The sequence below is a fragment of the Cupressus sempervirens genome, chromosome 5 (genome assembly GCF_028749045.1).
Source record: "Cupressus sempervirens isolate cs-2001-9-10 chromosome 5, ASM2874904v1, whole genome shotgun sequence".
In the NCBI taxonomy this organism is placed as follows: Eukaryota; Viridiplantae; Streptophyta; class Pinopsida; order Cupressales; family Cupressaceae; genus Cupressus; species Cupressus sempervirens.
Window position 1 is genome coordinate 628,261,816 of NC_143122.1, and position 11,973 is coordinate 628,273,788.

Consider the following 11,973-nt stretch of genomic DNA (forward strand, 5'->3'; position numbering starts at 1 on the left):
GATAAAATAATCTTACTAGCTGAAATATTTGTTGATGATATCGTATTTGGGGGACAAAATGCATTGTGTAAGACATTTACAAATGAAATGATGAAAGAATTTGAGATGTCTATGTTTGGAGAAATAAAATTCTTTGTTGGATTGCAAGTATATTAGATGAAATATGGTATTTACATCACTCAATCCAAGTATGTGAAGGAAATCTTGAAGTTTTTTGGTATGGAGGATTCAAAACCTATTAATACTCCTATGGTGAAAGGACAAGAACTATCCAAAACCGATGATTCTACTGAAGTAAATCAAACATTGTTCAGGTCTATGATTGGAAAATTGCAAAATGTAATTCATAGCAAACCTGACATTGCACTAATTGTTGGGATTTTTGCAAGGTTTTCTGCAAATCATAAGGAGAATCATTTAATGGTTGTTAAAAGAATTATGAGATACTTGAAAGGAGCAGAAGACTATGGTCTATATTACAAGAAAAATGACAAGTTTGAATAGAGAACCTATACAAATGCTGATTAGGTTGGAAAAATTGATGACAAAAAAAGTACAAGAGGTGGAGCATTTTTCTTAGGAAAAAGATCGGTCTCTTGGACCAGCAAGAAACAAAATTGTATTTCACAGTCTACTAGTGAAGTTGAATATGTGGCTATTGTAGTGAATTGCACAAATGTGGTATGGATCAGACAGTTACTCAAAGGAATGAAAGAGGAAATCACTAAACCTATGGTACTCTACTGTAACAATACAAGTACTATAAACATATCTAAGAACCTTGTGATGCATAAAAAGAGAAAATACATTGCAATCAAGTATCATCACTTGAGAGAGTTGGTTCAAGACAAAGAAGTGAGAATGGAATATGTAAATACAAAAGAACAAATAGATGATATATTCACAAACGCTTTACCTAAGGATGCACATGAATATCTTAGAGGCAAACTAGGGGTGATACCCCTATCCAAGGCTACTTAAGTAGTAAGAGTAGTGTCTTGCATCAACTGAGTTGAATGTCATACTTTGCAATTTGATGCAGTTGATTTTTACTTTAGGACCTGCCTAAAGTAAAGAAGGAGCTAAAAAAAAAGATTTATAATCACATGCAAGGTGACAGAGGGAGAACCTAAATTGATTATATCTATATGTATAGATGACAAGTCTTTGGAATTATTGTCAAAGAGGGAGAGATTGAATGTATTAAGAGATGTTAGAAATGGAAAAAGAAATTTGTAAATAAGCAATACCAGGAAAGAATCTAAGTGAGTAAATGCATGAAAAGATATTACCATAAAATAGGAGAGAGAAAGCTTCAAGCTCCAACACCATGAGACAAGATATTTGGAAAGGGGAAAGCAAAGAAAACCCCTTGTGACATTATGAATGAGGCATGGAAAGCCTAAGAAGAGAGAGAGAGAGAGAGAGAGAGAGAGAGAGAGAGATAGAGAGCAATGCTCATACAATAATCGAGAAGAGGAAGAAACCTCATTGTTAAATGAGAGAAGAGGGTCATCTCTTAAATAGAGATGAGAGAGAGGAGTTAGAATGTAACTCCCATGTCTATGAATGCCACCATTCATAAGTGTGTGATGCCAAGTGTGAGATTCCTCTTAAGGAGGAATAATCTAAAATTAGAAATTACAATATATATTTATCCTCACATATTCCACTAGATGACAAAATAAGATGTAGTGGAAAAAGAACAAAAAAGAAATATATTAGGATACCTTGGCTTATATCCTAATATATTATAATAATAAAGAAAGGAGTTCTAACCTTGGTTTATAAATACACCAAGGAAAGATTACAACTTCTAACACCCCCCTTTAATCTTTACTTGGGGTAATTATATCAAGGGGTATTAAACCCATAATTTTTACAAAAATCTACAACTTAATCTTCAATATGAAGTAATTTGATTGTCTTCAAGCCATATGGAACATTTGAAGATCCAAGAGAAGCACATGAGTCCTTTGAATGTGATCAAGTGGAAGCATAGACACATCTTCGAGAAGGTTCCTTGATGGATTACCTGAAAAAAAGGAATAACAAGACAAATATCCACAAGTAGAATGCCATCATATATGCAAATTCGAAATCCTTTTGAATAAAACTCTCATAGAGAAACAATGATTAAAACATGTTACCAGAAAACAATGGAGATAACCTGATATCAAGATAAATTATATGCTCAAAAATTGTCAACAAGGACAAATTGAGTAAAAAGCTTGATCAATGCTCTCATAAAAAGAATATTATACTAATGCACAAATGACCACAGACAAGGCCAACTAATGATAAGTGCATCAACATTGCATCAATCATGTGGATATAGACAGTCCACTAATGAGTCATCCCACTACAGGTGAATGGGTCATGACTCCATCACCTACATGACCCACGATCTAGCCAATAAAGTATGCAAATCATTATCACATTAATATATGAAAATAACATAAAGGAGAGACATGCTGATCAAATTATAATTATCATGATTTTTGATAGGATAATCAAAAGAATGGATTATGAGGATATAACAACATATTGCCTTCAAATTGGATCAAATTATTTGAATTTGGAGGGGAAACTCCAATAATAACATCCTCTTTATTGAGGAAGAAAAATGGAACAACATGGAGGGAAACTCCATAAAAAATATTATCCTATCAAAGTGGAACAGATATGATCAAATGGAGGGAAACTCCATATAAAATGAGTGCATACCAATATAGGATGGAGGGATACTCCATGGGCCAAATAAGGAAACTATGTATCAGTTATGTTTCCATTTGGAGTTGGGCATTTGGGTGTAGATTTTAGATTGCAATTGAGAGAATAGCAAGCATTTGGGGTTTGATCCATGGTAGGCAATGGCAACAGCAACAAGCTCTAGTAGCAGCAATGGCGGCATAGGCTATTATGGCTGCAACTCCCGCGACACTAAATGTGAATATCGCTTCTCATATTCCTCAATTTCACGTTGCAATTAAGGGGTCTCCGGTTCGAATCGCCAAAAAACCTTTCTTTGTTTTTGCTCCCCCACCTGCCAGGTCGCTCATTGTAGTAGCCACGACCAAAAAGGCCATTGCCGTGCTCAAGGGCAACAGTCAGGTCGAGGGCGTTGTGAGTCTCGTACAAGAAGATGGAGGTCCCACAACAGTGAAGGCTCGTGTGACAGGATTGACTCCTGGAAAGCATGGTTTTCATTTGCACGAATATGGTGACACTACGAATGGGTGCATTTCAACAAGTGCACATTTCAATCCAAATGGTTTGACACACGGTGCTCTTAAGGATATCATACAGCATGCGGGTGACCTGGGAAACATAGTTGCTGGTCCAGATGAAGTGGCCGAGGCAACAATCGTTGATACACAGATTCCATTGGAAGGACCTAATGCAGTTATTGGTCGGGCACTTGTTGTACATGAACTTGAGGATGACTTGGGCAAAGGTGGGCATGAGCTTAGTCTGAGTACTGGAAATCAAATGAAACTGAGGCTGTGGAAACAATAAAAGAATGAACTAGGCTGTTCCCGCTGCTACCCACCAGCAATGGTTTGTGGAGGCACTCAATAATCCGCCTGTGAATCAGGGGGTTTCCACCAGATCTGATTGTGGGTCGGGATCTGATGCCTCTGCTTGGGTTAACAACATGCACACAGGAAGTACTCTGCCTTTTCCTGATATAGCCTCATATAATTTTTTTTTCCCTCAATCTGCAGTTGTTGGTCTTTTATTTTCAGGTTTGTTTTAGATGATTGCTTGTTATGGTTAGAATTATGGTGAGAATTTTTAAAAGCAGAATCAGACTGATTGCTGCTCACTCACCTTTTGTCAGTATGCTATGACATATCTCTACTATTCCTAGTAACTTTTTTTAGCATGCAAGATTCTTTTTTCCTTTTTGAGCTTTGACAGAGGCCTCTTTTTCTTTTCTCATTGCCTCTTGTCAACCTATTTTTGGCATGAAATCATTCATTGTCAGACAAATGCAATATTCTATTTTAAATCTCTCTTACTCATTACAAGCTTTTATTCAAACTTTTTTTAGAAAAGTTTTTAAACTCCTTTTAGTATATTCTTATTTGCCAGATCTGACCTCTATCATTAATTACTAAGTTTTTTTTAGTTATATCTTTCTTAATGTTTTATTTCAAAAAAAAAAAAAAAATTCTTTTTGAATCACTTTCCATCGTGAAGGCATAGTATGAGAAAAATGGGGAGATCTTTTCTTGCCCCATGACTTTATGCTCTTATTACTTTGAGGTTATATTTTTGAAACAAGGTAAATATTATGACTTTTTATAAATTGCGACTTTCCAAAATATTAAGTATGGAAAGGTGATTATTTTCTTTAACCAATCTATTTTCGTATATTTATTTGAGTATATATGGGGGCCCACATATATGCACAGATAAATATATAATTTATGACTATAATAATTTTACTTAATTGGATTATGAGTAATCTTACCCATTTGCCTTCATTTTGATATTTTGATGTGCCCATAATTGCACTATTATGCGTTTATTGCATCATTCTATGCCCATGTTGGCACTTTATGGTTTTATACCATTAATATACATGATTTATATGATTTTTTTTTTGAGTTGCATAGGGAGCTTAATATTTTTTCAAGGTTAACTATGTAGGTCCCCTCAGTATAACTGATACATAGTTTCTTTATCTGGCCCATGGAGTATCCCTCCATCCTATATTGGTATGCACTCATTTTATATGGAGTTTCCCTCCATTTGATCCTATCTATTTTGATAGGATAATATTTTTATGGAGTTTCCCTCCATGTTGTTCCATGTTTGTTCCTCAATGAAGAGGATGTTATTATTGGAGTTTTCCCCTCCAAATTCAGATGATTTGATCCAATTTGAAGGCAATATGTTGTTATATCCTCATAATCCATTCTTTTGATTATCTTAACAAATCATGATAATTCTACTTTGATCAGCATGTCTCTCCTTTTTACTTTATTTTCATATATTAATGTGATAATGATCTGCATACATTATTGCTTAGATCATGAGTCATGCATGTTATGGAGGGATGCCCCCATTAACAATGGAGACATACACCAAGATGGTTCAACAATGGAGACAAGGATTTATAAGGGGACCTACATAGTTATCCTTGAAAAAATTGGCTCCGTATGCAACTCAAAATATCATATAAATCATGTATATCAATGGTATAAAACCATAAAGTGCCAACATGGGTATAGAATGATGCTATAAAAGCATAAAAGTGCAACTATGGGCACATCAAAATATCAAAATGAAGGCAAATGTGTAAGATTACTCATAATCCAGTCAAAATGAATTAAATTTAATTTCAAAATGCAGAGATCCAAGGATGATCAAAATAAGCAAAATATGTATATCAAGTATAAAACTCCATTAAGGGTAAACATGGGCATAATTTCTTTTGCAAAGGTATATATTAATTTCTAAATTATTATAGTCATAAATTATATATTTATCTGGGCATATATGTGGGCCCCCATATATACTCAAATAAATATATGAAAATAGATTGGTTAAAGAAAATAATCACCTTTCCATACTTAATATTTTGGAAAGTCACAATTTATAAAAAATCACAATATTTACCTTGGTTCAAAAATATAACCTCAAGGTAATAAGAACATAAAGTCATGGGGCAAGAAAAGATCTCCCCAGTTTTCTCAAACTTTTTTAAGGAAGTGATTCAAAAAGATTTTTTTTGAAATATAACTAAAAAAGAACTTAGTAATTAATGATAGAGGTCAGATCTGGCAGATAAGAATATACTAAAAAGAGTTAAAAACTTTTCTAAAAAAAGTTTGAATAAAAGCTTGTAATGAGTAAGAGAGATTTAAAATAGAATATTGCACTTGTAATGATTACATGCCAAAAATAGGTTGACAAGAGGCAATGAGAAAAGCAAAAGATGCCTCTGTCAGAGCTCAAAAAGGAAAAAAAGAATCTTGCATGCTAAAAAAAGGGTTTTGACAGCCCATGCAAAGATTCGTGACAGACGAGATTAATCCCAGCATGGAAGGAAGTGGCAGAAAAAAAATGCTTTTCTTATGAACATCATCTGCCGTATAATAATAATAAGAAAAGTGCCTATTTACGTTCCTTACGGTCGAGGAGCTCGATGTGGTGAATGCAGCGGCAAAGAAGTTGTCCGTGAGGCTGGTTATAGGAGTCAGAGCAAGCCTCTGGCCGCTCATCCTCCTTATTTGCAGATGATCACGGAAGCAATTACGGTCCTCAAGGAGCGCGGCGGCTGCAGCCCTTACGCAATTGCGAAATTTTTAGGCAACAAATATAAAGCCGATCTGCCTGCAAATTTCAAGAAACAGCTTAATGTGCAATTGAAGAATCTGACAAAATCTGGCAAGCTTACGACCTCCAAGGCCTCGTACAAGCTTATGGCAAAAAAGAAGAGTGCGGCAAAGAAGAAGGCTCCCAAGCCTAAAGCTCCCGCTGCTAAGCACCTGCTACTAAGCCAAAACGTTTTCGGTAGTTTTGTATCCCGATAACCCTGGTGCAAGAATATTTGGATGGAACATACTATAAATTGTTTGGAGACCTTCCTTCGCTAAAGCAAGGACACTAGATTTCAAAAAAATCTAGCAATCCTGTTGCCACACATGCTTAGGAAGATAATAATCTTTAAAATTCTACGTGCAACAAATGCTGAACGTGCCGTTGCAGAAGCGGGGTATATTAATTTGGATCGGAAGCAGAAGTCGAACCAGACTTCGTTTCTTTACTTGGCGAGGAGTTTAGCGACCTCTAAGATAAGCTATATTCATTTATGTGATTTGCAATGTAATCATCTTCTTTATTATTTCCATGTTTTATCTTGGGGTTACGGTGGTACTCGAACAAGTGAAGGAAATGGAAGGAGAATGAATCTTTTTCTCCTAGAGGTGGCTTGCTGCGGCAAAGCTCTGCGGAATGGCTTGAGGGAGGACATGCAAGATTGATGCAAGGCAACTGACGGTATCAAGCGCAAATATGGCATTTGAGGATGACGGTATTGCACTAAATGCGCTTGCAGATAACGCTCAGCCATCAAAATTCATGGACTTTATCACATTAGAGAGAGCTAAAGTCGTTGCCATGATAGCTATGGGAATGTCACTATGTAATGCCAATAGAGTGGTAATGTCTGTTGCAATTGTGCCTCTCGCGGCTACTCATGGTTGGAGTAGTTCTTTTGTGGCATTGTTCAGTCATCTTTCAGTCATCAACCCACTTAAATTCTATAATGTCTGGAAATTAATTTGAATGAAAGTATGATTTGGGTGTGATGACAGATGTTCCAGTCCGGGATTCCAGACGACTGTGATAATGATCCGGAATAAAACAAGGCTATGGCTTGGCACATGTAGAAAGGTGCGCAATTTCCCAGATGTAGAAAGGTATCTTATACCATAAGTGTATAATCAAATAAAGATGGGGAAAGAAACTTTACGCCCCAATAAATATGGGCAAATAATACTCAAGTGTCCGCCCAATTCTCAGATACAGTATTATAAATTATAGTTGCCCCAACAAGAAATAAGGAATACCTTATTCTGGAAATATAAAATGGGACAGAGTAATGTCCAAAGCCAATTTACCCGATTTTCTAATTTCCCTAACTTTTCACAGCTCCAAAATATAGGGTTCTAATCCAGACTTCAACAAGTAAAAGAAACTTAATAAAAAAAGGAGAAACTCGGATCAATCTGTACTTTAATATACTCACGTGACAGCCTTAGAAATACTGTCTAAGGCATAAGAAATCCATAGCCAAAAAGCCTAATACGGGGCGAAATGGTTTAATTGGACAATATGACTTTAAAAAAACTCAAGGCCACAACAAAATGATTTCTCTCTAAGAGTACTTCAAACCTTGTACAGGATGCCCAAAAAAATAAGCAAAATCAAATCAAGCAAAAAATAAACCAAAACCCACCTGGAGTCTTCCTTCAAACGTAGAAAAGTAGCCCGAATTCAATCCAGAAACAAGCAAAAACACACGTGGAGGATTCCTTCGAATTCTACAATAACAAACCTCGGACGGACTCTTTCTTCATACTCAGATTCTTCTTCAAACCCTAATTCACAAACCTGAAACCTTCCTTCAACACCTGATTTACAGGTTCTACAATTCACACCTAAATTTACCGGGATTGCAATCCACAACAACACTACGTTCCAAATTAGGAAAAATGAACCAGAAAACTCAAATCCAAACAGAAGAAAAAAAAATTCGGAGACCTAGAAAAAGATCCAAAAACCTGCGGTTTTTCTTTCCTTTTTTCAAAAGAAAGAGCCAGAAAACCCAGAAAAATACCAGACCTACATATAAAACCTAACAGAAAATCCAAGGACGATTACAGAAAACACCAAATGACTGGTTCATATGTACCTCTGATACGAGTGGTCCCTCTGCCATTGCTTGCACTCGACACATTTGACACTGCAGAAGAAGCCGCATTTGCATATGATAGAGTAGCCTATAACCAATATGTTCAATGGATCTACACACATCCCTCTCTGCCCACATCAGACATGATTCATCGACAAGCACAAGAAAATAGGAAAAATTGAGAGAAATAATCAACAAAAGGGGCTCACAGAACTCCCCATTTTCGCAATCGGAGAGGCAACCGAGCTAACGAGCAAAAACATATAAAATGTAGCAGTCCAAGCATGAGGGAGTCAAATGGGTGTGCTCTAAAACCATTTTTATTTCAATAGAAAATACATTTGGGATAGAGCAGATCTTGCAGGGATTTGATCCAACGCATCACGTTGATCACAATGTCCATTGCTTGCAGAGCCATAGCCCTTAAGATAATTTAAAAAAAAAAAAAAAATTAAAATTAATCACAATTTTTTAACAAACATTGATATCAAGATAGGAAAATTTTTTTTTGGTGGCAAGCCTTCCAAAAGGGGTTAGATGAAAAAAAAATAAAAAATAAGAAGTAACCTGCACAAGTTAGAGCAAACAAAAGTTAATCAGGTTTGGCGGTAAACCAGCCAAACTCAAAAAAAATTCAATTTCTTTCATCTTAAGAAGATTAAAGAAGAAATTAGTGAAATCTCTCTCAAGAGTCTCCTCCGAATCGTACCTTCATGCAAACACTCAAAACAAAGATTAAACTGCTCTGATACCATGTTAGAAATGGAAAAAGAAATTTGTAAATAAGCAATACCAGGAAAGAATCTAAGTGAGTAAATGCATGAAAAGATATTACAAAAAATAGGAGAGAGAAAGCTTCAAGCTCCAACACCATGAGACAAGATATTTGGAAAGGGAAAAACAAAGAAAACCCCTTGTGACATTATGAATGAGGCATGGAAAGCCTAAGAAGAGAGAGAGAGAGAGAGAGAGAGAGAGAGAGAGAGAGAGAGAGAGAGAGAGAGAGAGAGAGATAGAGAGCACTGCTCATACAATAATCGAGAAGAGGAAGAAACCTCATTGTTAAATGAGAGAAGAGGGTCATCTCTTAAATAGAGATGAGAGAGAGGAGTTAGAATGTAACTCCCATGTCTATGAATGCCACCATTCATAAGTGTGTGATGCCAAGTGTGAGATTCCTCTTAAGGAGGAATAATCTAAAATTAGAAATTACAATATATATTTATCCTCACATATTCCACTAGATGACAAAATAAGATGTAGTGGAAAAAGAACAAAAAAGAAATATATTAGGATACCTTGGCTTATATCCTAATATATTATAATAATAAAGAAAGGAGTTCTAACCTTGGTTTATAAATACACCAAGGAAAGATTACAACTTCTAACACCCCCCTTTAATCTTTACTTGGGGTAATTATATCAAGGGGTATTAAACCCATAATTTTTACAAAAATCTGCAACTTAATCTTCAATATGAAGTAATTTGATTGTCTTCAAGCCATATGGAACATTTGAAGATCCAAGAGAAGCACATGAGTCCTTTGAATGTGATCAAGTGGAAGCATAGACACATCTTCGAGAAGGTTCCTTGATGGATTACCTGAAAAAAAAGAATAACAAGACAAATATCCACAAGTAGAATGCCATCATATATGCAAATTCGAAATCCTTTTGAATAAAACTCTCATAGAGAAAAAATGATTAAAACATGTTACCAGAAAACAATGGAGATAACCTGATATCAAGATAAATTATATGCTCAAAAATTGTCAACAAGGACAAATTGAGTAAAAAGCTTGATCAATGCTCTCATAAAAAGAATATTATACTAATGCACAAATGACCACAGAAAAGGCCAACTAATGATACGTGCATCAACATTGCATCAATCATGTGGATATAGACAGTCCACTAATGAGTCATCCCACTATAGGTGAATGGGTCATTACTCCATCACCTACATGACCCACGATCTAGGCAATAAAGTATGCAGATCATTATCACATTAATATATGAAAATAACATAGAGGAGAGACATGCTGATCAAATTATAATTATCATGATTTTTGATAGGATAATCAAAAGAATGGATTATGAGGATATAACAACATATTGCCTTCAAATTGGATCAAATTATTTGAATTTGGAGGGGAAACTCCAATAATAACATCCTCTTTATTGAGGAAGAAAAATGGAACAACATGGAGGGAAACTCCATAAAAAATATTATCCTATCAAAGTGGAACAGATAGGATCAAATGGAGGGAAACTCCATATAAAATGAGTGCATACCAATATAGGATGGAGGGATACTCCATGGGCCAAATAAGGAAACTATGTATCAGTTATGTTTCCATTTGGAATTGGGCATTTGGGTGTAGATTTTAGATTGCAATTGAGAGAATAGCAAGCATTTGGGGTTTGATCCATGGTAGGCAATGGCAACAGCAACAAGCTCTAGTAGCAGCAATGGCGGCGCAGGCTATTATGGCTGCAACTCCTGCAACACTAAATGTGAATATCGCTTCTCATATTCCTCAATTTCATGTTGCAATTAAGGGGTCTCCGGTTCGAATCGCCAAAAAACCTTTGTTTGTTTTTGCTCCCCCACTTGCCAAGTCACTCACTATAGTAGCCGCGACCAAAAAGGCCGTTGCCATGCTCAAGGGCAACAGTCAGGTCGAGGGCGTTGCAAGTCTCGTACAAGAAGATGGAGGTCCCACAACAGTGAAGGCCCATGTGACAGGATTGACTCCTGGAAAGCATGGTTTTCATTTGCACGAATATGGTGACACTATGAATGGGTGCATTTCAACAGGTGCACATTTCAATCCAAATGGTTTGACACACGGTGCTCCTGAGGATAGCATACGGCATGCGGGTGACCTGGGAAACATAGTTGCTGGTCCAGATGAAGTGGCCGAGGCAACAATCATTGATACATAGATTCCATTGGAAGGACCTAATGCAGTTATTGGTAGGGCACTTGTTGTACATGAACTTGAGGATGACCTGGGCAAAGGTGGGCATGAGCTTAGTCTGAGTAGAGGTTTGTGATTTAGAGGTCCACACGGCATATTTGTTTTGTCATAGAGGTAGCTAATAGTGTACTCTTGAAGGTTTAGCAACCAATGTTAGAAAATCTAATAAATGGGGTGGATTTGATTATTTTTTCATTATTCATGATGCCTAAGGATGTTCTTGGATTGTGTTCTTTCTAATTTGGTGATCCACATTGATCAAGGTGATGATATTTGAGTTTTTTGGCATCTGTTGGTTTTCTTGTGTTCTTGGACAACATGATTAGAAAAACATTTTATGGTCAATCTATGAGACATTTTAAGGTTATTTTATGATCTTTAGGTTTTTGATAAAGATAAAGACTATATTTTGACTAACATACTTGATCAAAATAATCTCTTTTTGATGCAATGAATTATAAATCTAAAGGTTAGGTTTTTCTAACCTTGTTCTTGGTAAAGATTGACGAATTAGGGGAAAATATGTGTGCATAAGGTTATGGATGTTGTTATAGCCTG

The 11,973-nt window shown here is 35.9% G+C and overlaps 2 pseudogenes; both read left to right on the forward strand.

Moving 5' to 3' along the window:
* Window positions 1–2,880: 2,880 nt before the first annotated feature.
* LOC149557465 (superoxide dismutase [Cu-Zn], chloroplastic pseudogene) lies at window positions 2,881–3,519 on the forward strand (annotated as a pseudogene).
* A 7,360-nt stretch (window positions 3,520–10,879) lies between these two features.
* On the forward strand, window positions 10,880–11,455 carry LOC149557466 (superoxide dismutase [Cu-Zn], chloroplastic pseudogene; annotated as a pseudogene).
* Window positions 11,456–11,973: the final 518 nt, after the last annotated feature.